The sequence below is a fragment of the Piliocolobus tephrosceles genome, unplaced genomic scaffold, assembly GCF_002776525.5.
Source record: "Piliocolobus tephrosceles isolate RC106 unplaced genomic scaffold, ASM277652v3 unscaffolded_44514, whole genome shotgun sequence".
Taxonomy (NCBI): domain Eukaryota; kingdom Metazoa; phylum Chordata; class Mammalia; order Primates; family Cercopithecidae; genus Piliocolobus; species Piliocolobus tephrosceles.
In genome coordinates this window covers 1-5,911 of record NW_022329326.1, presented here as the reverse complement: position 1 = coordinate 5,911, position 5,911 = coordinate 1, and the positions used below count along the sequence as shown (strand labels likewise).

The following is a 5,911-nucleotide window of genomic DNA, read 5'->3' as shown; positions in this document are numbered from 1 at the left end:
TGTTTTTGTTGTTTGTATGCTATTGAGTTCCTTGTATCTTCTAGACATTAGCTCCTTGTCAGATACATAATTTTAAAATACCTTCTCCCATTCTGTAGGTTGTTTCTTCACTCTATTGTTTCCTTTGCTGTGCAGAAGCTTTTCCTTTTGATACAATCTCATTCGTCTATTTTTGCTTTGGTTGTCTGTTCTTTGAGTCTTACTCAAAAATTCTTCACCCACTCCAGTTTGTGAATAATTTGCTCTGTTTTTAAAAATCATTTTATACTTTTTTTTTTTCCCTTCCTGAGTTTATTTGGGGCACACCCAGGCGAAGGGCCTGCACCTAAAAGAAGGTGTTGGGCCTCTTGGTGGTGAAGCGTGGCTTGTGCTGACGGCGCAGGACCTGGTGGGGCAGCGGGAACTTGATCTTGGAGTCATGGAACTACTTGACAACCGGCCGACGGCACTTGCTGGCTGCGATCTCCTCCACCTTCATGATCTGAATGGAGTGGGCCCGGGCACGGTGCCGGGCACCCATGTCTCGGTAGCACTGGGTGACAGCGCCCGCAGTGGTCAGGTCCCGGTATTCCCGGTACATGTTGTGGGTGCCGCTCCGGGAGTCATAGCGCAGCCAGATTCTGAAGTTCTTCACCTGCAGTGGGGACTTCTCAAACACCTGCCCACAGTAGACAATCTCCCCTGAAGACTTCTTCATCTTCTTTAACTGAGATACGAAGTACCAGAAGCAGGACTTGGCGACGACATGATTAGGCGCAAAGATTCGCATGCGGTAGGGGGTGGTGTGTGGCATTTGGGGGTGGGCAGGCAGCGACCCACCACCTTGTACTCTCGTAGTGTTCCAGAAGCCTTCATGGCGTCCTCTCTGCTCTCGCCACCACCAACAAAAGCAAAAATCATTTTATACTTTTTAGTCTTACATTTAAGTTGTTGGTCTATTTAAAGTTGATTTTTTACGTAACGAGAGATGGGGATCTAATTTAATTTTTCTGCATGTGGATATACAGTTTTCTCAATGTCATTTACTATATTAACAGAATCGAGGTAAAAAATTACATGATTATTTCAATGGATGTTGAAAACACATTAGATAAAATTTTGTATCTCTTTATGATTAATAAACCTCAACAAAGTGGGTATAGAAGGAAAATACGTCAGCACAATAAAAGCTATATATGACAATCCACAGCTCTCTGAATGGGTAAAAGTTGAAAACTTTTTCTAGAACAGGACAAAGATGCCCATTTTCATTATCTTTATTCAACACAGTACCAGAAGCCTTAACCAGAGTAATCTGGCAAAATAAAGAATAAAAGTGCATAGAAATTGGAAAGAAGGAAGCTGTCCCTGTTTGCATATGACATGATTGTACAAATAGGACACCCTAAAAATTCCAGCAAAAAAAACTATTAGAATAAACAAATTTAGTTAAGTTTCAGGATACAAAGCCAACATTTCTATACACCAAAGTCAATTATATGAAAAAGAAATTGAGAAAGCAAGTTCACTTATAACAGCTACAAAAATATAAACCTAGGAATAAACTTAACCAAGAACATAACAGGTCTCTACAATGAAAAGTATAAAATAATAATGAAGGAGGGGCGAAGCAAGATGGCCGAATAGAAAAAGCTCCAGTCTCCAACTCCCAGCACCAGCGACACAGAAGACCGGTGATTTCTGCGTTTTCAACTGAGGTACTGGGGTCATCTCACTCGGGAGTGCCGGACAATCAGTGCTGTTCAGCTGCTGCAGCCTGACCAGCAAGAGCTGAAGCAGGGCGAGGCATCGCCTCACCTGGGAAGTGCAAGGGGGAAGGGAATCGCTTTTCCTAGCCAGAGGAACTGAGACTCACAACACTTGGAAAATTGGGTAACACCCACCCCAATACTGCGCTTTAAGCAAACGGGCACACCAGGAGAATATATCCCACACCTGGCCATGAGGGTCCCACGCCCACGGAGCCTCCCTCATTGCTAGCACAGCAGTCTGCGATCTAACCGCAAGGCAGCAGCGAGGCTGGGGGAGGGGCGCCCGCCATAGCTGAGGCTTAAGTAGGTAAACAAAGCCACTGGGAAACTCGAACTGGGTGGAGCTCACAGCAGCTCAAGGAAACCTGCCTGTCTCTGTAGACTCTACCTCTGGGGACAGGGCACAGCTAAATAACAGCAACAAAAAAGCAGCGGAACCTCTGCAGATGCAAATGACTCTGTCTGACAACTTTGAAGAGAGCAATGGATCTCCCAACACGGAGATTGAGGTCTGAGAAGGGACAGACTGCCTGCTCAAACGGGTCCCTGACCCCTGAGTAGCCTAACTGGGAGACATCCCCCACTAGGGGCAGTCTGACACCCCACACCTCACAGGGTGGAGTACACCCCTGAGAGAAAGCTTCCAAAGTAAGAATCAGACAGGTACACTCGCTGTTCAGCAATATTCTATCTCCTGCAACCTCTGTTGCTGATACCCAGGAAAACAGGGTCTGGAGTGGACCTCAAGCAATCTCCAACAGACCTACAGCTGAGGGCCCTGACTGTCAGAAGGAAAACTATCAAACAGGAAGGACACCTATACCAAAACCCCATCAGTACGTCACCATCATCAAAGACCAGAGACAGATAAAACCACAAAGATGGGGAAGAAGCAGGGCAGAAAAGCTGGAAATTCAAAAAATAAGAGCGCATCTCCCCCTGCAAAGGAGCGCAGCTCATCGCCAGCAATGGATCAAAGCTGGTCAGAGAATGACTTTGATGAGATTAGAGAAGAAGGCTTCAGTCCATCAAACTTCTCAGAGCTAAAGGAGGAATTATGTACCCAGAGCAAAGAAACTCAAAATCTTGAAAAAAGAGTGGAAGAATTGACAGCTAGATTAATTAATGCAGAGAAGGTCATAAACGAAATGACAGAGATGACAACCATGACACGAGAAATACGTGACAAATGCACAAACTTCAGTAACCGACTCGATCAACTAGAAGTAAGAGTATCAGTGATTGATGATCAAATGACTGAAATGAAGCAAGAAGAGAAACCAAAAGAAAAAAGAAGAAAAAGAAATGAACAAAGCCTGCAAGAAGTATGGAATTATGTAAAAAGACCAAATCTACTTCTGATTGGGGTGCCTGAAAGTGTGGGGAAAATGGAACCAAGCTGGAAAACACTCTTCAGGATATCATCCAGGAGAACTTCCCCAACCTAGTATGGAAGGCCAACATTCAAATTCAGGAAATACAGAGAACGCCACAAAGATACTCCTCCAGAAGAGCAACTCCAAGACACATAATTGCCAGATTCACCAAAGTTGAAATGAAGGAAAAAGTCGTAAGGGCAGCCAGAGAGAAAGGTCGGGTCACCCACAAAGGGAAGCCCATCAGACTAACAGCAGAACTCTCGGCAGAAACTCTACAAGCCAGAAGACAGTGGGGGCCAATATTCAACGTTCTTAAAGAAAAGAATTTTAAGCCCAGAATTTCATATCCAGCCAAACTAACTTTCATAAGTGAAGGAGAAATAAAATCCTTTACAGATAAGCAGATGCTTAGAGATTTTGTCACCACCAGGCCTGCCTTACAAGAGACCCTGAAGGAAGCCCTAAACATGGAAAGGAACAACCGGTACCAGCCATTGCAAAAACATGCCAAAATATAAAGACCATCGAGGCTAGGAAGAAACTGCATAACTAACGAGCAAAATAACCAGTTAATATCATAATGGCAGGATCAAGTTCACACATAACAATATTAACCTTAAATGAAAATGGACTAAATGCTCCAATTAAAAGACACAGACTGGCAAACTGGATAAAAAGTCAAGACCCATCAGTCTGCTGTCTTCAGGAGACCCATCTCACATGCAGAGACATATATAGGCTCAAAATAAAGGGATGGAGGAAGATCTACCAAGCAAATGGAGAACAAAAAAAAAGCAGGGGTTGCAATCCTAGTCTCTGATAAAACAGACTTTAAACTATCAAAGATCAAGAGACAAAGAAGGCCATTACATAATGGTAAAGGGATCAATTCAACAGGAAGAGCTAACTATCCTAAATATATATGCACCCAATACAGGAGCACCCAGATTCATAAAGCAAGTCCTTAGAGACTTACAAAGAGACTTAGAATCCCATACAATAATAATGGGAGACTTCAACACTTAACTGTCAACATTAGACAGATCAACGAGACAGAAAGTTAACAAGGATATCCAGGAATTGAACTCATCTCTGCACCAAGCGGACCTAGTAGACATCTATAGAACTCTCCACCCCAAGTCAACAGAATATACATTCTTCTCAGCACATCGCACTTATTCCAAAATTGACCACATAATTGGAAGTAAAGCACTCCTCAGCAAATGTAAAAGAACAGAAATTATAACAAGCTGTCTCTCAGACCACAATGCAATCAAACTAGAACTCAGGATTAAGAAACTCAATCAAAACCGCTCAACCTCATGGAAACTGAACAACCTGTTCCTGAATGACTACTGGGTACATAACGAAATGAAGTCAGAAATAAAGATGTTCTTTGAAACCAATGAGAACAAAGATACAACATACCAGAATCTCTGGGACACATTTAAAGCAGTGTGTAGAGGGAAATTTATACCACTGAATGCCCACAAGAGAAAGCAGGAAAGATCTAAAATTGACACTCTAACATCGCAATTAAAAGAACTAGAGTGGCAAGAGCAAACACATTCAAAAGCTAGCAGAAGGCAAGAAATAACTAAGATCAGAGCAGAACGGAAGGAGATAGAGACACAAAAAACCCTCCAAAAAATCAATGAATCCAGGAGGTGGTTTTTTGAAAAGATCAACAAAATTGACAGACCGCTAGCAAGACTAATAAAGAAGAAAGAGAGAAGAATCAAATGATAAAGGGGTATCACCACTGACCCTGCAGAAACACAAACTACCATCAGAGAATACTATAAACACCTCTACGCAAATCAACTAGAAAACCTAGAAGAAATGGATAATTTCTTGGACACTTACACTCTCCCAAGACTAAGCCAGGAGGAAGTTGAATACCTAAATAGACCAATAGCAGACTCTGATATTGAGGTAATAGTTAATAGCCTACCAACCAAAACAAGTTCAGGACCAGATGGACTCACAGCTGAATTCTACCAGAGGTATGAGGAGCAGCTGGTACCATTCCTTCTGAAACTATTCCAAACTATAGAAAAGGAGGGAATCCTCCCTAACTCATTTTATGAGGCCAACATCATCCTGATACCAAAGCCTGGCAGACACACAACAAAGAGAATTTTAGACCAATATCCCTCCTTAACATCAATGCAAAAATCCTCAATAAAATACGGGCAAACAGAATCCAACAGCACAACAAAAAGCTTATCCACCATGATCAAGTGGGCTTCATCCCTGGGATCCAAGGATGGTTCAACATACACAAATCAGTAAATGTAATCCATCATATAAACAGAACCAAAGACAAAAACCACATGATTATCTCAATAGATGCAGAAAAGGCTTTTGACAAAATTCAACAGCCCTTCATGCTAAAAACTCTCAATAAATTCGGCATTGATGGAATGTATCTCAAAATAATAAGAGCTATTTATGACAAACCTACAGCCAGTATCATATTGATTGGGAAAAAACTGGAAGCATTCCCTTTGAAAACTGGCACAAGACAGGGATGCCCTCTCTCACGACTCCTATTCAACATAGTGTTGGAAGTTCTGGCTAGGGCAATCAGGCAAGAGAAAGAAATAAAGTGTATTCAGTTAGGAAAAGAAGAAATCAAATTGTCTCTGTTTGCAGATGACGTGATTGCATATTTAGAAAACCCCATTTTCACAGCCTCAAATCTCCTTAACCTGATAAGCAACTTCAGCAAAGTCTCAGGATGCAAAATCAATGTACAAAAATCACGAGCATTCTTAA

General features: G+C 42.1%; 1 pseudogene across 1 annotated transcript; it reads right to left on the bottom strand.

The window, feature by feature from the left end:
- Positions 1-280: 280 nt before the first annotated feature.
- Positions 281-855, bottom strand: LOC113224354 (annotated as a pseudogene). Its single transcript, XR_003309147.1, has one exon. The product of XR_003309147.1 is annotated as a 60S ribosomal protein L18a pseudogene (transcript).
- Positions 856-5,911: the final 5,056 nt, after the last annotated feature.